The sequence below is a fragment of the Pseudophryne corroboree genome, chromosome 5, assembly GCF_028390025.1.
Source record: "Pseudophryne corroboree isolate aPseCor3 chromosome 5, aPseCor3.hap2, whole genome shotgun sequence".
NCBI lineage: Eukaryota > Metazoa > Chordata > Amphibia > Anura > Myobatrachidae > Pseudophryne > Pseudophryne corroboree.
The window spans coordinates 263,425,742-263,444,853 of NC_086448.1; the positions used below are offsets into that span (position 1 = coordinate 263,425,742).

The 19,112-nt window shown below is 40.3% G+C and overlaps 1 long non-coding RNA gene across 1 annotated transcript in view; it reads left to right on the forward strand.

Moving 5' to 3' along the window:
* The window catches only part of LOC134928974 (uncharacterized), a 44,667-nt gene extending 25,763 nt beyond the window's left edge, over nucleotides 1-18,904 (forward strand). Inside the window, exons 3-10 of the long non-coding RNA XR_010178176.1 lie at nucleotides 2,904-2,949; nucleotides 8,838-8,894; nucleotides 10,325-10,399; nucleotides 12,066-12,128; nucleotides 13,155-13,223; nucleotides 14,721-14,775; nucleotides 15,798-15,857; nucleotides 17,054-18,904. This is a non-coding gene — a long non-coding RNA (uncharacterized LOC134928974). The remainder of the gene's footprint in view (nucleotides 1-2,903; nucleotides 2,950-8,837; nucleotides 8,895-10,324; nucleotides 10,400-12,065; nucleotides 12,129-13,154; nucleotides 13,224-14,720; nucleotides 14,776-15,797; nucleotides 15,858-17,053) is intronic.
* The last annotated feature ends 208 nt before the right edge of the window (nucleotides 18,905-19,112 follow it).

Sequence of the window (19,112 nt, forward strand, 5' to 3'; positions counted from 1 at the left end):
TGTATAGATACCGTATTGTACTTGTACCTGTAGAATTATACAGATATCGTAATAGATTTACACACACATAGTATAATAAAGCTTTTCCAATCTAGATAAATGTTATATTAGGCCCTTTGTTATCCACACCATATATAACGCCACCCAACTTATCTCTCCGTTTCTTCCAGAGATACACTACACTGGGGAATGTGTGTAGTTAGGAATACATTTGTAGTAATAAGTGTGCCCACCACGGAACATAGATCATGGATTGTACTTCTCTGGCTAGTAAATCTGACCATGTGCAGTTTTTCATAATTACCGATATTTGATAATTTTGCTATGGGATGTAAAGCAGTTATTATTGTAAAGGCAAAACCTGGTGGTTACCGACCCAAAATGGCAAGTTCTTCCTATATGGAAACTCAACTTTAATCCCATGGCACAAATAAAAATAATCAGGAATTTATATGAATTGCCCTCCATTAAATAAACCCCATAGCCACCTTTTTCCATCCACAAAAGTATGCAGCAAGATTCTGCCTTTCATGTTACCTTGGGGAAATTATTATTAGTGTCATGTATGCACGATAGCCGTGCTATCGGCCCAAATTCATGTTTGTATGCAATTTGGATGTTCACATAATAGAGAGATTAGTGGCAGACTGCGCATGTCCCACTATCACACTGCACACTGGTCACAGTACTGTTGCAATTGTGCTCGCACTGAGATTTTTTTTTATTGACGAGGAACACTGTATAAATCAATTATAATAATAATTATGATAACAGTAAAATTGTCTTGACCAATATTTAAAAAATGTCATGTAATCTGTTAAAATGAATTGTTACTAAATTAATACAATTTAAAAGCAGCTAAATAAAGAGACATTTATACGTTTAGGCCTTTATTAAACAGTTTACAGTGAGCTGTATCAGTAAGGACAGCAGCTAAGAACAGGTAATAGAGAGTGTTATTGGGATGCTAAATGTTGGATATATTGTTTACTATAGCAGTGGTTCTCAAACTATGTGCCATGGCACCCTGGGGTGCCTCGGGAAACTTGCAGGGGTGCCCTGTGTTGGTGGTCCCGGATCAATTCAAATTATTTGGTTAATTAGTAGACAAAACCAGTGCTGGTGGCTGCCAATCATAAAATATGTGGACAAACAGAATCAAATCTTGTCCGGCACCACATAATTGAGCCTAATATTTTTTTCTAAATTTCTCAATAAGAAACCTTTGGCCTAGGGGTGCCATGAAAAATTCTGATACTCTAGGTAGGGCACCGTGATTCAAAAAAGTTTGGGAACCATTGTACTAAGGGTATTACTTAATGTACCTTATTCTAGGCCTTATGGTCTGTGCATCTGTTATAGTACTACTTGCTGATTGGCTGCTCAGCATTCTATGATATCACCAAGAATGTCACAGCTCATTAGAAGAGTTACATAGTACACATAAAGTATAAAGGCTTTTCCAATCTAGATAAATGGTATATTAGGCCCTTCGCTATCTACACCACCCAACTTATCTCTCCGTTTCTTCCCGAGATACACTACAATGGGGAATGTGTGTAGATAGGAATACATTTGGAACATAAATCATGGATTGTACTTCTCTGGCTAGTAAATCTGATCATACGCAATTTGGCAAACGTAATGACATTTTTGGCAGTTTCAAGCACAAAATTCCAAGTTCCGCCTTTATGTAAAACTCAGCTCTAATCCCATGACATAAATTGCCCTCTATTAAATAAACCCCACAGACATCTTTTTCCATTGGCGAAAGTATGCAGCAAGATTCCGCCTGTCATCTTACCCTTGTGTAATTATTATTAGTTAATGTTTGTATGCCATGCTGATGTTCACGCATCAGAGCGAATATCAGCAGACTGCACGTGTCCCATAATTGCATTGCGCATGTACCAAGGCTTTGTGGCAATTGTGCTCACACTGACATTTTTATCACAGATTTATAAGAAGGGACCGTATATGGCAGATAATGGGGACATGGCTGTTTCTGGGGCATGTACCTGCCTTTAGCTGTGATCATATCCATACTGAAACAAAGCGCCAGTGTCGCTACAGCCGCAGCCAGTCTGTGTAGCCATAGGGATACCCTTACAATTGATATTCTTGTTCTTGCCCGTAGGTTGCGAATGTGTATGCATTTGCAAATTAATTTGCTATGGCTCCGGTGGGCATCTATCTTCTTTTCTGGCCGGCAGCTTTACTTGATAACATTAGTCATTCCATAGCCTAGAAAATCGCACTTACTAAAGCATGTGGGTGCAAACATGATTTAGGCCACATCCCTCTGAGCTTGTGTAATCTTAGGCAGGTGAGCATCCTGTAAAGTTTCAAGTTAGTTTGGGTGTAAGCTTCTGGCATCATTTTGTACATTAAACATGAAGTTTGAAGATCAGGGGTATTTACATAACCCTAATTCGTAGGTTAGGTTTTCTTTATGGTCTGGGCATTGCATCCAGTGATTTACTAGTTTTAAGGACTGTCTGGTTATTCTCTATTCAATTATACTATGCCAGAATAAGACAACAATCTGGGCTGTTCTGGTCATGAATTTAGGTCATATCCTCGTCATAGCAGCATAATTCTAGTGGTGTCCGAGTCCAGATTCTTACCCCACCTTCTAGACCCAGGATATTTTACTTACATCCCCTTTAACCCATGCAGCTCACCAATCAGCAGTGCTTAAGGAATCTAGACTATAGGAGGCAGCACTGTAATTGGGTTTAGGGATGCAGAGTAGTGAAGAACAGTGGTATATCCTCACTTCTTACTATATAATGCAAAACAATTCAGACTATTACAAAAACATTTTTTAAATCTATTATAATGATCTGTCTTAATGAGACTATTAATTTGATCTTGTATAAAGACCATGTTTTAATTTTAAGGTGAACAAGAACTCCGGCCATCCATCCACCTCGTCACCCTCCAGCGGTAAGTATGATGTTTATCACAGTATGTTTGTTTAGATGTAACAAAAATGACTATCCATAGTTGTACTTTCTAGGTCACTGCTATGCTAGAGGTGCATGAATGTTTTATTAATGTAGTGTAACTGTGTATGAGAAATGCTTGGGCCTCAGAACCATCATATGTGACAATGTGAGAATGGTGTGCCATATGCCCTCCCCACTCACCCCATGTCACATATGCTCCCCACCATTCTATCATTATCACCTGTAACTCAAGGTCCTCCCCACACCCCAGGTTCCTACCAGCTGCATGATTGGTAGAGGAAAGCTGAGGCTTTCACAGCTGCTTCACATGGAAAGAAATAGACTCTGCCCACTAATGATAGCTCCAACGCTATACACAGGCCTCCCACATAATGGAGGAGTAGTGTGACGCTGCTGTGTAATGCAGTGTTACTCTTTCACCATATAGTACAGCACGTTATTTTCTGCTGGTAGGGGTGGATTTACAGAGCAGGGTAAAGTGGGACATTACTCATAGTAGACCCTACAGTCAGGATACAGCTTCCCACAAGCGGGAATATTTGCCAGATTAAGGACATTGAGGGCAGGTGTCATACTCTGCTGCTTTCTACCTAGTTTTAGCACAAAAACACACAATATTTTAAGAAAAGTGCACACAGTCACACACACACACACACACACACACACACACACACACACACACACACACACACGCATTCTAAAGCAGAGGGAAGGGGACAGGGAATACATTCAATAACAATATTATACATCTGATCAATTTTGGTAACCTAGGCTGTGGAATAAGAAAGGGAGACACAGGAGGTTTTATCAGAAGTGTAGACTAAGGGGTCAATCCTATTCAAATTGGAAGGGGCGCTCAAGCTGTGTTTCCAAACAATATGTAATAAGCAGCTGTCTGAATAGGCTAGTCACGCCTACAACATCATACAAAACAGAAACAAACCAAAGTAGACAGCGCTAACTGAGATGGATTGTAAAAATACTGTACTATTTATTAAAATAACAATGATTTACTAAACATTTTTAAAAAATTATTAAAATCTAATTTCACTGCACTCTTAAGCTCATAGTCACCATACATATGATAATTGATCGTTTGTTGTTTTATCCAATGTCCCCATAAGGTCCGCACATTCAATGTCCCGTATCCTAGGGTTGTGGCACAATCCCTGGGCCGATACCCACGCTGGAGGAATGTCTATCCCGATAGTAAGCAATGCAATGGGAAATGTCCTCACCAGTGTTGCGTGCTGAATTTCTGTTCGGTCCTTATAAATGGATGGGGTGCAAAGTTGCGCTGTTTGGCGGAGTCCTCAGGGGTCCAGGCAATATTGGATGATCAATGTAGGTGACACAGGTTCACACCTGACGCGTTTCTCAGCTGACTGCTGCTTTCTCAAAGGTGACTGTGGTCCTAGCTGGCAGTGTATTTATACCTAGGTTAATTACTCATTCATTACATCTGATTCAAACAATCCATCTCTCAATATATGTGTAAGCTATTAAAAACATCAATTCATATAGGATAGACTCAAGGTTATATAAAAATACAATACAATCTATAAACCGTAATGTTTTATTCGGTTAAAAAATATATTTAAACTCAGTCCGGTGGTGCTGGAACGCACGCGGACTACCGGACTTCCGGTCTGTGACCCGCATTGGTTGCTTTAGAAACGGGTCTCCTCCAATCTTATATCTCAGACCATCATTATGTTCCGGTTTGTGACGTGCCTTGGTTACCATGGAAATGGGGATCAACTCCCCTCAGGTCACAGAGCGGACGCGGGGTCACGTGATCGACGCTCGGCAGAGCATATTGTGTATTCGTCATTTCCGGTCTGTGACCCGCACAGATTGCTATTGGGAGAGATTCCTTCTTTCCTCCTATCGTATTGCATGTGTGGGGCCACATGATCGGCCTCCAGTGGAACGCATAGTGTACTAACGATTCATGTAGTTATATAAGAGGGAATTTCAAAATTGAAAAAATAATTATAACTGATGGTGTTCTATAATGATACATATTATACACTACTATCATTTATCTAATTCGATGGATTATTCCATCATTCTTCTGACGGACTTTTCTTTGATCATTAAAGTGTTTCCTACACAGATTATATAGGAATCTATATGTATAATTGCTCTGAGATTAGGAGATATTCTATTACCATTTATATGTGGTTTATAGGAAAAATGGTGGGAGGAAAAGGTAGGAAGGGAAGAGCGGAGGAGGGGGGGGGGAGGGAAGGGGGGAGACGTAGGGCAGACAGTTTTTCATATAATTTAAACTAAGCGATCAAACCACGACCTACTATAGTATAGTGATAGATGTCATTCATTTAGAGAAGGTCTATCTAAATTGATTAACAACAGTTGGTGATAGATATCATTCTTTAGGGAAGGTCCGTATTTGATTAGAAAACGGAATACCAACATGAGATAATAGGGATAAAGGGAAGAGAAGAATAGAAAAAAAGGGCTACCAATAAATAGTTTGTGGGGTTATATATATGAAAAAACAGATCATTATATACTATATCACACAATTCAGCTCTACTGACTCATTTAAGCCTGTGGGAAAGATGCTATTCATTTTTAGCATCCAGAAGACTTCTTGTTTACAGAGAGTCTTATATCTGTCTCCTCCTCTTATCGTTTTACTAATAGATTCCAGACCTGTTATCTTCAAGCATTTAGGGTTTCCTTTATGGAAATCCGCATAGTGTTTAGATACACTATGTGTTAAAACTTTTTTCAGAATGTTCCTACGATGCTCAAGGAATCTTACTTTTAGGGGGCGTGTAGTCCTGCCGATATATTTTAAATTACACCCACAAGTCAGCATGTAAATAACGTGGGGTGTATTGCAATTTATATATGTTTTTATCTCATATGGTTTTTCTTCCCCGTCTATATTAATCATTAGAGTGTGGTCAGCTGTAAAGTTGCAGGTTATACATCTGTTTCTCCCACATTTAAAGAACCCTTTCATTTTGTTTCCTAGCTGTGTGAGCCAGTTTATTTTTTCTGGATTCTTATTAGGACTGTTTTTCTCCTCAATTCTTTTCAAGTGGCTGGGGGCCAGTATATTTTTAAGCGATCTATTTTTCCGAAAGATAAAATTGGGTGATTTTGGAAGAATATTTATTAATATGTTATCCTGTTTTAATACATTATAATTTTTTGATATGATTTCTCTCACTTCTCTGTGGCAGTTATTATAGGTTGAAATAAATGATATATCTGAGGGCATATTCTGTTCACTCTCGTCTTTATTTTTATTTTTGAGGGTTCCTTTTGATGTATTTAAGAGTTGGTCTCTATCTATATTCTTTACTTCATTTAATGCTTTATCTAATAAATAGTTTGGATACCCTCTATCTCTAAAGGAATCCAACATAGTTTTTGCTTGGGAATCAAAAGAAGTCATGGTTGAGCAATTTCTTCTAATGCGTAATAGTTGACTTTTGGGAATGCCCTTTTTCCATGATGAATGGTGTGCACTATTGAAGTGTAGGTAGGTATTAGTGCCAGTTTCTTTTACGTGATTGCACGTTACTATTTCTTTATTTATTATTTCTAGTGAAACATCCAAAAAATTGATGTTAGTAGTGTTGAAGGAGTGAGTGAAAGTGAGGTTGAAGGAATTATTATTCAAATGTGTGAAAAAGGAAAGTGCTGATGCGTGATCTCCATCCCAAATAATAAATAAATCATCTATATAGCGTCCATAGAGGACCAGGTGCGCGTCGAACCCGCCCCCCCACACGAGCTGGTCTTCGACCTCGCCCATGTAGAGGTTGGCGTAGCTCGGCGCGAACCTGGTCCCCATGGCTGTGCCCATCACCTGAAGAAAAAAAGTGTCCAAGAATAAAAAATAATTGTGTTTTAAAATAAATGATATTGAATCCAAAATGAACTTTTGGTGTTTCTCCCTGAGGTCCCCATCTTTTTCCAGTCGGTTGGCAATCGTTTTTATGCCCCGTTCATGGGGAATATTTGTATATAGACTCTGTACGTCTAATGTCAAAAACGCATAAGAGTCCTCTTATATAACTACATGAATCGTTAGTACACTATGCGTTCCACTGGAGGCCGATCATGTGGCCCCACACATGCAATACGATAGGAGGAAAGAAGGAATCTCTCCCAATAGCAATCTGTGCGGGTCACAGACCGGAAATGACGAATACACAATATGCTCTGCCGAGCGTCGATCACGTGACCCCGCGTCCGCTCTGTGACCTGAGGGGAGTTGATCCCCATTTCCATGGTAACCAAGGCACGTCACAAACCGGAACATAATGATGGTCTGAGATATAAGATTGGAGGAGACCCGTTTCTAAAGCAACCAATGCGGGTCACAGACCGGAAGTCCGGTAGTCCGCGTGCGTTCCAGCACCACCGGACTGAGTTTAAATATATTTTTTAACCGAATAAAACATTACGGTTTATAGATTGTATTGTATTTTTATATAACCTTGAGTCTATCCTATATGAATTGATGTTTTTAATAGCTTACACATATATTGAGAGATGGATTGTTTGAATCAGATGTAATGAATGAGTAATTAACCTAGGTATAAATACACTGCCAGCTAGGACCACAGTCACCTTTGAGAAAGCAGCAGTCAGCTGAGAAACGCGTCAGGTGTGAACCTGTGTCACCTACATTGATCATCCAATATTGCCTGGACCCCTGAGGACTCCGCCAAACAGCGCAACTTTGCACCCCATCCATTTATAAGGACCGAACAGAAATTCAGCACGCAACACTGGTGAGGACATTTCCCATTGCATTGCTTACTATCGGGATAGACATTCCTCCAGCGTGGGTATCGGCCCAGGGATTGTGCCACAACCCTAGGATACGGGACATTGAATGTGCGGACCTTATGGGGACATTGGATAAAACAACAAACGATCAATTATCATATGTATGGTGACTATGAGCTTAAGAGTGCAGTGAAATTAGATTTTAATAATTTTTTAAAAATGTTTAGTAAATCATTGTTATTTTAATAAATAGTACAGTATTTTTACAATCCATCTCAGTTAGCGCTGTCTACTTTGGTTTGGGTCAATCCTATTACCCTATTATCATTGTGTCTAATAGGATCAACCCCTAACAGAAGAGGAACCAACCAGATTATCTGGGATAGGGTGCAGGGGAAATAAATACAACATACACCCACTCTTGTGGAATTAAAGTTTTAAGTAAGCAGCTCGGTGCCAGAGGTCTACATAGGTCCCCAGGTACTTTTCAAAGGACTATCTCAAAAGTAATCAGTGTTCAGGCTCCTGACTCGCGATAGATAAATCTCTTCAATGCTGCCCAGGGAACCACACTCACCTCTGGGACCTGTGTGGAATCTCACTGCTGCCCCGGGACCTCACTCACCACTGAGACTCATGTGCCATCTTTTCACCAATACCTCGGGACCCCAATCACCTCTGGGACCTGTGTGCAATCTCCTCACCACTGCCCAGGGCAACTCACTCACCTCTTGGACGTGTTTGCCTTCTCAATGCTGCCCCAGGGACCCCACTCACCTCTGGGGGTCTCATTTCCAAGGTCAGCACTGGGTAGGAAGATGAAGCTAGAGGTTACATAGCAATCAGGCTGGGAGGAGATGGACCGCCTTGCCTCATCTATGGAGGATTTGCCCCTAATTCATGGCTTAGCCTATAACACTGAACCAACGGTGCCAATATACATTTATTTACCGCATTCATACACAAAAATCCCTAAATGTTCATAACATGAATACTATGCTATTATATAATTATATATCTGTACTAAGAATAAAATTAAATAAATCCAACTTGTAATATGCAATGTCCATTCTGCAATGACAGGTGACAAGAGGAAGCGCGATGAGGGACCCTTTCTGGAAAAAGAAAAGGAGCTTCCCTGTAAGTATTACTTTCCTGTTTTAACAAATTCGGCTTTTGTATATAAGTACAACTGGGTAAAACTTCATGTCTTCTTGCCGCAAATAGCGACAATAAGAAATTACAATTATTGGGTTTAAAACCTGATAATTGATTAATATGCCCCTTATGAACAAGAAGCAGGCAACATCAGCATGTAATAAAGTGAATGCTTGTCATAAAACATGCATGTAGTTCCACTAAGTCACATTGTCTGATGATGAGCAATACAGCACCATTATTAGATGTAAAGAACTTGTACTAAATCCATAATGAATGCATCTGCACACTTGTCCTTAGCCGGAGTCATATCAGCTCCACTACTTGGGTCAGATGCTGCAGATGTCTCACAGGTCAGAATCTCACCCTGCTCCATAAGTGCACTTACCAGTAACAGTAAGTGACAGGGTCACAGCAGTATGGTGACTGTAGGCTGGATCACTGATACCAGTAATATCTCATATGCAGAGTTATACACATATCTGTGACCACACTTTCCCTATCCATACGCTTCATACCACAACCAGGGGCACCGACAGGTCTGCCAGGCCCTGGTACAAGAAGGGGCATGGTCAAAGGAGCAGGCGTAGCCAGACCCTCTCCTTAAAAAATAATATAAAAAAATTATGATCTCCGTGCAGCCGCAAATCGGATTGACAGCTGCTGCTTCTGACTCTCTCCCCAGCTCAGCACACAGCTCTGGACAGCATGTGCTGGGCTGGGGAGAGATGATGCTGCAGCGGCAGTCAGTTCTCTCTTTCCCTGGATGGCTCTCTGCAAGGGGGGGGGGGCAGCTGGACCAGGGATTCCTTTGGGGCTCCTCTAACAGGCCCTGGTAAAAAAAAAAGTACCTGTCCCCCTGCCCTCTCTGCAACACAGTCCAAAACTGGCATCATTATCAGTCTGCACACGAGCCAGCCTTATACCTGGTATGCCAGCATCATTATCAGTCTGCATGTGACCTAGCCCTACACCTGTCAAACCGGCATCATCAGTCTGCATGTGACGTAGCCCTACACCTGGCACACCGGCATCATCAGTCTGCATGTGACGTAGCCCTATACAGTACCTGGCATACCAGCATCATCATCATCAGTCTGCATGTAAGCAAGTCCTATACCTGGTACATAAGATCCGGCAGACAACAGGTGTACTTAGGTGTATAACCCACAATGCTTTGTAACTCCCTGTATGAGCCTACAGGAGAATGCCTAGTGCCACCAACTCTACACATGTGGCGATGCGTCTGAGATGGTATGACTCTGCATTGGCCATAGCTGTGTATGCTTGGTCATGGAACATGTGCAGAACGATAACATGCAACATATGCTCCGCGGACAGACTTCAGCTCTGCATCAGCCCCTATGTGTGTAGGAGCAAATATAGAATAACATTTACTTTGTACTTATCAGGTGCTAAGAAAAGGAGGCTGATGTCACCGGAGGGGGAAAAGGAGAATTCCACCAAGGGAGCCTCTTCTGGAATCGGTAATAATACTGTTCCCTGCTTATTAGCTCAGTAATAAAGAGACAGGCATCTTCTAGAGACACCTTCTAACAACAGTGGTGTCTTACGCTAACACACAATAAGTATACTTTATACTGTAGGAAATTCTGTTACCTGAATATTGACATGGTCAGATTGGGATCTTGAAAAGGAAAATGCCGGCACTAACATAATGTTAATAGTGCCAGAATGTCAACATTGTGAGTAAGCATGTTGACAATCTGGTTTTCAATAGAGTAATACTCCTTTCACACCGCACAAAATAACCCGGCATCGACCCGGCATATTGCTGGGTCCGGAAGCCAGCTGTTAGGGTCCAATGCCGGATCCCACCCGGGAAGGACGCATTTCCAATTCCGGGTGGGATCTGGCATTGGCGGTGTGAATGGGGTCTTATCGAATAACCTGAACCCTGACTGCAGCCTAAACATTACCCTAAAATTGGTTGTTAACATTCTGTCTACATTTTCAATGTTGATATTATGACAGTGTCGGCATTCTGTCAGTGTTGACATGTGAAACATATACCTTCACCTGTGTGCGGCATTCTGTCAGTGTTGACATGTGAAACATATACCTTCACCTGTGTGCCATCTCCTCACCACTGCCCTGTGCATCCCACTCACCACTGGAGGTCTCAGTACCACTGAGTAGGAAGATGAGCTAGAGGTTATACAGCACTTGCGGCTAAAGTTATCGCACCTATCTCCAAAAAATCAACTTATTGCAGCCTGTGCGCTCCCGTTTATTGCACCCATCCTATTCCAAAATGGAGATAAAGGGATGTGCGCAATAAATCTAGATGGCAAAAGATAAGTATAGGAGAAAATGGGAAAATCTGCCTGCACTCCTAAAAAGCCAAACTAATATACAGTTGGAAATTATTATAGAAGACTATTAGTGGCCATAATAACACTATTTGGTATAATTAAATTGGGTCAGTTAGCTGTTATATGTATTTTTTTTAAATGTGAAAAAACTATAGAAAGCTTTTTTTTTGTTTAGCAAAATATGTGCTCTCATTAAATCTGGGGTATATAAAAATGGGTATTAAGTATATTTTTGGGTCATTTTAGAGGACTTAAATATTTTTTTAAAGTGACCGATTACTCCCACCTGCAATTCTAAAAACACTTGATACACTCATAAAGTGCCCCAATATACCTGTCCCATGCCTTGTACCCCAATTTCCATAACTTTGCATTTTTTACCACAAAAATATGTCATTGTTGGCCAATTAAAAATAATTGAAAATATCGAAGTACTTGATTTGTCATTCATGGGGGTGTCCCAGGAGTTCTAAACCAAATCCTGACACTTTACCTTAAAATAGGGATTTTGCACTACTTATCCCCTGCTCAGAGATGGTAAAGAGAAATTTGCGATAAACCCTATAGAGACTTTTAGCCTATAACTTTTTGTAGCTAATTGGATACCTAGTTATAGCAAATGCAATAAAATATTGCAAAACTTCATTATTGTGACTAATTGGGTACCCCCATAGTATACAACAATAAACTGATAGTGAAAACTTATAAATATTTACATGTTCATACAAAAAAAACTATACTATTATATGATTATATATCTGTACTAAAATAAAATAAATCTAATTTAAAATATGCACTGTCCATTCTGCAATGACAGGAGAGAAGAGGAAGAGGTACGCCGGCCCTCTCCTGTCCAGGGATAAGGACACCGACTGTCCCTGTAAGTATTATTTTCATGTTTTTACAAATAAGTTTTTGCTTGGCAGATCAGAATTATAATGGGTCAGATAATGGGATTACTACATGTGACATAAATCATTTAGTAACAAGTGAGATAAGAGATGTAAATAGACCAGTCAGGAATACAGCAGGAGCCTTAGAGGATGGTTTTAAAATGCTTGATTTCAGAAAAAGAAATACTTTCTGCAATAAGCTGCTACAGATACATCTTTGTGATGATTTTAATCTTTGTCTATTCATTATCAGTAATGGGTCTGTTACATGTGCCGAAACTCCAGTTTCTGTATGTCTATTATAACAGGCCCATTCATTATAATGGGCCTAATGGGGATGGTGTGGGTCCTCAGAGCTCAACCTCCTCCTATGTGAGTGGCAGATTGCAAATAGGTATTGAATCTGATTTCTCTGATGCCTCAGCACTGAATGTCCTGTGGCTGTAGCATGTGTAGCATGCACTGTCACCTGGATCCTTAGGATATTTTGGGTGGCTCTACCAGTGGCAAGATGCATTTCAACAGTTTCCTTTGGCTCAAAGTTGCCCTCTGCATCACAGTAGTATACTGATCATAGACTGGGCCACTGATACCAATAATATCCCATATGCAGAGTTATACACATCTTTGTGACCGCCATGCCCCTATCCGTATGCTTGGTACTATAGCCAGTTTCATTATCAGTCTGCGTATGAGCCAGCCCTATACCCGGTACAAAAGATCCGTCAGACAATAGGTGTACTTAGGTGTGCGCACAGCTCTGTATAGCCGGCAATGCATTATAACTCCCTCTATAAGCCTATAGGACAATGCCTAGCACCACCAACTCTTCACAACTGGTGATGCGTCTGAGATGGTATGACTCTGAATTGGCCATAGCTGTGTATGCTTGGTCATGGAACATGTGCAGAGCGATAACATGCAACATATGCTCAATGCACAGATTTCAGCTCTATATCAGTCACTTTGTGTATTGGACAAATATGGAATACCATTTACATTGTACTTATCAGGTGACAAGAAAAGACGGCTGATGACATCGGAGGAGGGAAAGCAAACACCAGCAGGCTCTTCCCGAACAGGTAATAATACTGTTCCCTGCTTATTAGCTCAGTAATAAAGAGACAGGCATCTTACAGAGGCACCTTCTAACAATGGTGGTGTCTTACGCTAACACACAATAAGTATACTTTATACTGTAGGAAACGTCTATAACCTAAATATTGCCATGGTCATTGGTCAGACTGTCGACATTGATGGGATGTTGACAAGTCAAATGTTGACACTGACAATGGTGATATAGCCAGTATGTCGACATTGTGAGTTAGCATGGTGACAATCTGATTTTCAATAGAGTTATCGAAATAACCTTAACCCTGACTGCAGCCTAAATATAACCCTAAAATCGGTTATTAACATTCTGTCTACATTTTCAATGTTGATATTATGACAATGTCGGCATTCTGTCAGTGTTGACATGTCAAACATATACAGTACCTTCACCTGTGTGCCATCTCCTCACCACTGCCCTGTACACCGCACTAACCTCTGGAGGTCTCATTACCACTGAGTAGGAAGATGAGCTAGAGGTTATATAGCACTTGCGGCTAAGGTTACTGCACCTATCTCCCAAAAAATCAGCTTATTGCAGCCTGTGCGCTCCTGTTTATCGCACCCATCCTATTCCAAAATAATAATAACAGGATTTGCGTGATAATTCTAGCTGGCAAAATTAGAGCGAAATATAGGAGAAATGGGGAAATCTGCCTGTACCCCTCCAAGAAGCCAAACTAAAATAGGAAAATATTATAGAGGTCTATAAGTGGCCATAACAACACTATTTGTTGTAATTAAATTGGCTGAAATGGCTGTTATATGCATTTTTTTTTAAATGTGATAAAATTATAGAAAGCTATTTTTTTCCCCAGCAAAATAAGTGCTCTCATTAAATCTTGGGTACATAAAAAATGGGTATTAAGTATATATTTGGGTCATTGTAGAGGAATTTAAAAAACAAAGTGGAAATGGACCGATTACTCCTACCTGTAAGTCTATAAACACTTGATACACTCATAAAGCGCCCCAATATACCTGTCCCATGCCTTGTACCCCAATTTCCATAACATTGCATTTTTGAACACAAAAATGATATGTCATTACTGGCCAATTAAAAATAATTGGAAATATCTAAGTGCCTTAGATTAGTCATTCATGGGGGTGTCCCAGGAGTTCTAAACCAAATCCTGATACTTTACCTTAAAATAGGGATTTTGCACTAGTTATTCCCTGCTCAGAGATGGTAAATAGAAATTTGCGATAAACCTTATAGAGACTTTTAGCCTATAACTTTTCACAGCTAATTGGATACCAAGTTATCGCAAATGCAATAAAATATCGCAAAACCGCATTATCATGGCTAATAGGGTATCCCCATAGTATACAACAATAAACCGATAGTGAAAACTTATAGTTACATGTTCATACAAAAAAATACTATACTATTATATGATTATATATCTGTACTAAAATAATTCTAACTTAAAATATGCACTGTCCATTCTGCAATGACCGGAGAGAAGAGGAAGAGGTACGCCGGCCCTCTCCTGTCCAGGGATAAGGACACCGACTGTCCCTGTAAGTATTATTTTCATGTTTTTATAAATAAGTTTTTGCTTTACAGATCAGTATTATAATGGGTCAGATAATGGGATTACTACATGTGACATAAATCATTTAGTAGCAAGTGAGATAAGAGATGTAGATAGACTAGTCATGGGAACAGCAGGAGCCTTAGAGGATGGTTTTAAAATGCTTGATTTCAGAAAAAGAAATACTTTCTGCAATAAGCTGCTACAGATACATCTTTGTGATGATTTTAATCTTTGTCTATTCATTATTAGTAATGGGTACATATGCGGAAACTCCAGTTTCTGTATGTCTTTTGTAACAGGCCCATTCATTATAATGGGCCTAATGGGGATGGTGTGGGTTCTCAGAGCTCAACTTCCTCCTATGTGAGTGAAAGATTGCAAATAGGTATTCAATCTGATTCCTCTGATGCCTCAGCACTGAATGTCCTGTGGCTGTAGCATGTGTAGCATGCACTGTCACCTGGATCCTTAGGATATTTTGGGTGGCCGTACCAGTGGCAAGGTGCATGCCAACAGTTTCCTTTGGCTCATAGTTGCCTACCTGCATCACAGTAGTATACTGATCATAGACTGGGCCACTGATACCAATAATATCCTATATGCAGAGTTATACACATTTTTGTGACCGCCCTGCCCCTATCCGTACGCTTGGTACTATAGCCAGCTTCATTATCTGTCTGCATATGAGCCAGCACTATACCTGGTACAAAAGATCCGTCAGGCAACAGGTGTACTTAGGTGTGCGCACAGCTCTGTATAGCCGGCAATGCATTGTAACTCCATCTATAAGCCTATAGGACAATGCCTAGCACCACCAACTCTTCACAACTGGCGATGCGTCTGAGATGGTATGACTCTGAATTGGCCATAGCTGTGTATGCTTGGTCATGGAACATGTGCAGTGCGATAACATGCAACATATGCTCCATGCACAGATTTCAGCTCTATATCAGTCACTTTGTGTATTGGACAAATATAGAATAACATTTACATTGTACTTATCAGGTTGTAAAAGACGGCGTTTATAAGAGGCGCGGGCCCCCAAGGCACCAGCTTCCAGCGCAGGTAATAATACTGTTCCCTGTTTATTATTAGCTCAGTAATAAAGAGACAGGCATCTTCCAGAGACACCTTCTAACAATGGCGGTGTCTTACGCTAACATACAATAAGTATACTTTATACTGTAGGAAACGTCTATAAAGTGCTTCCCTAATGAAAGAATAAAATACATACACAGGTTATTGGGAGCTGAATGTCAGGAAGGCACATACCTCCCAAATGTCCTGCATCTGTGAGAGTGCTAGGCACGCCCTCACAGTAATGCAGATAGGGGTGCTGCAAGGCCCCACCCCCTTTCCTCATTAGGCTCTGCCCCTTTATCAGATGCGCTCACCTTTTGCACACAAAGGGTCCTGGTTCTTGGGACAGGTATGTTGGGAGGTATGGACAAGTATAATGCAGGGTTTATTCTTTATCAGTATACAGTACGTGTAACCTATATGTACTGTATAGAGGGAGCAGTTTGATGAGATCTGAGGGCTAGGTCCAATGCTGGACCTGAGATCAAGCTATCAGCAATGTCCCATCTCATACTATTGTTACCCGATTGCTTAGACATGCTGAACAGGTATATAATAAGGTGGGAGTTAATCTTATTAGCAACTAGTCTCTATAGTATATACAGTAGAACAACAGCAGTTGATAATCCACCCAAGTGCCATCTAATTTATAGAATTTTGTCCGTTACATACAATGTATCTCCAATTTTTATTTTTAACTCTATGTAAACTCTCTGAAATTCCTCCAAAAGTTACTAAGGGACAGATTTAGCATTCAGTATTCATGGGCTATCCCCTGACAACAGCCATGATCAGAGAGTACCCACAAATATTAAGGATGCCCCAGATGTACCATGGAGCAGGTATCTCCGATCAGAGGGTGCACAATACAATTAGATACTTCACTAGCTGACCTAGTTTGATCAGATTGCTAATTGAAGAATTAGTGGAGGTTTATATATGTATTTTATCTCCATATAATATGTATATGTTCATTAGTCTATTGTACAAATGTGGCAAACTTTAAACTGACATGTAACACATCAAATACAACTGCAAGTGGTAGCTATGTGTTACATGTCCATTTATATATTGCTACATGTGGAGAAAAATAATATCCAGAGAAAAAGTATTACTTCTGCTTAGGTAGGAAATAAATGATGCAGCGTGTTTAATATGACTCCAAACTATTTTCTTTGCAGATAAGACCAGCGGAAGCCATTACAGCGGTCACCTACTGAACATCTTGCCTTGGGGGAAAAAACACCTATTACCAACTGCCTGCCCTCGGATCATATAGATCCATCTATCTATATATATATAGATATATATATACATATATATATATATAAAGCAAACCAGGGTTGTCTGCACTCACAGTGAAATAAAATTTGCTGGGGTGTCACTCAAAGTTCCATTAGAGCCAGGCATTTACCTTTATCCATGAACATATATATCTTTGTATAGAGTGCACTCACCAGACTGTTATTAGAGCCAGCAGGATTTTTATTCAGATATCAGGTACAACATCACACACCGACGTTTCGGTCCTATCTGGACCTTCTTCAAGGTTTAACTGCCACCAACATGACTTATCTATATATAGCCATCACCTTAATTATGCTCTAATAGAAATACTCTAATAAAAACAGACATGGAACAAATATGACATAGACAAACACATACAGACACATTATAACAACAGTCCTACCTATTCAGATCCCTTCATATCACCACTTGATCCGTGTGTTATCCATCCCGTATATTCAAGTAATGAGCATTCACATTTTCCCGCTATGCCGCCTGGCCATCTGAACCGCACGCCGGCGGGAGCGGAAGCGACCACATCTCTCCTGGAACGCAACCACGTGATCACAACATGTGGTACCCACATGTGTCCAATCACTGCGGCGCTCTACGTTATATATATTACGTGCGTCATCACGCGCAACGCCCATACTCTCGTGGGGCTTCCGCGTCATCACACATTCATCAGTGTATTGCAGGGTACGCTGCCTAGCAACATAGTTGCCTAGGAAACCCTCGTTGTGTATACATGTCCGTCAAGCTTAGTACATGTGGTGGAAGCATTAAATTTATGTGGGGTAATACCTATGTGTCCCAACATTACGGATCATGGAAATGAGGGAATCTGATGGCATTTAGATAAAAATAGCTAGAAAGTAAAGATCATCGTGTATCATATAGAAACTATCAAATTAGCAATACATAACATAAATATAGTGCAGAAATGTGGGCTTTAACAATATCATGGATCCTGTACAAAACAAGACTAATACAGACCGGAACACATTCAGGATAAACAAAAAATTCAGAAAAATTTCAATTTTTTTTTTCTAAAAAACTCAAAAAATTTTTTAAAAATAATTATGACGGGATTAGAGAATCTACTGACATGCTCGTCCTTTCTTATTATAGGAAAATATTGAAATGTACTGATTCATTCAGACCCTTCGGGTAAACAGTCTCTAATTTATGTATCCAATATGCCTCACGGCGTAGAAGGATCTTGGCACGATCACCACCCCTCGGTAATGGTGGAACTCTGTCTATGACCATGTAGCGCAATGCTGTTAACTGGTGTTGATGTTGTACAAAATGACGTGCGACTGGTTTGTCCGATCCACCAGTTTTCAATGCCAATCTGATATTAGATCGGTGGTTTGAGATCCGTTCACGGAATGATCTTATTGTTTTGCCCACATATAATAGTGAGCATGGACATATCAAGATATATACCACATAATCAGAGGTGCACGTTAGACGGTGTTGTATGGGTATCCGTCGGCCATCATGTGGATGCGGGAAACTGGTACCAGTCAGCATACTTCTGCATGTGGTGCAATTAGGGCACTTATAGCAACCCAGTTTCTTAGGGGGTAGCCAATTATCTACTTCTTTGCCAACTGATTGATCAGGGCGCATAAGCATGTTTCGCAGATTTGGTCCCCGTCTATATGCAATCAATGGTTGTTTTGGAAGAACATTTTTGAGTACACCATCCGTAGCCACTATATCCCAATTTCTCTTGATAGCGGATCGCGTAGCAAAGCTACCAGTGTCATATGTGGTTAGAAACACAAATGGTTTTTCTGCACTCTCTGCTGAGCTCTTCCTGTTTTTACCAACCCTGAATCGTTGTTCAGCTGTTTTCAAACAGTGTTCAATAGTGTCAGGATGATATCCCCTATCAAGAAATCGATGTTGCATATCTCTAAGTTGATCATCTAGGGTTTTAGA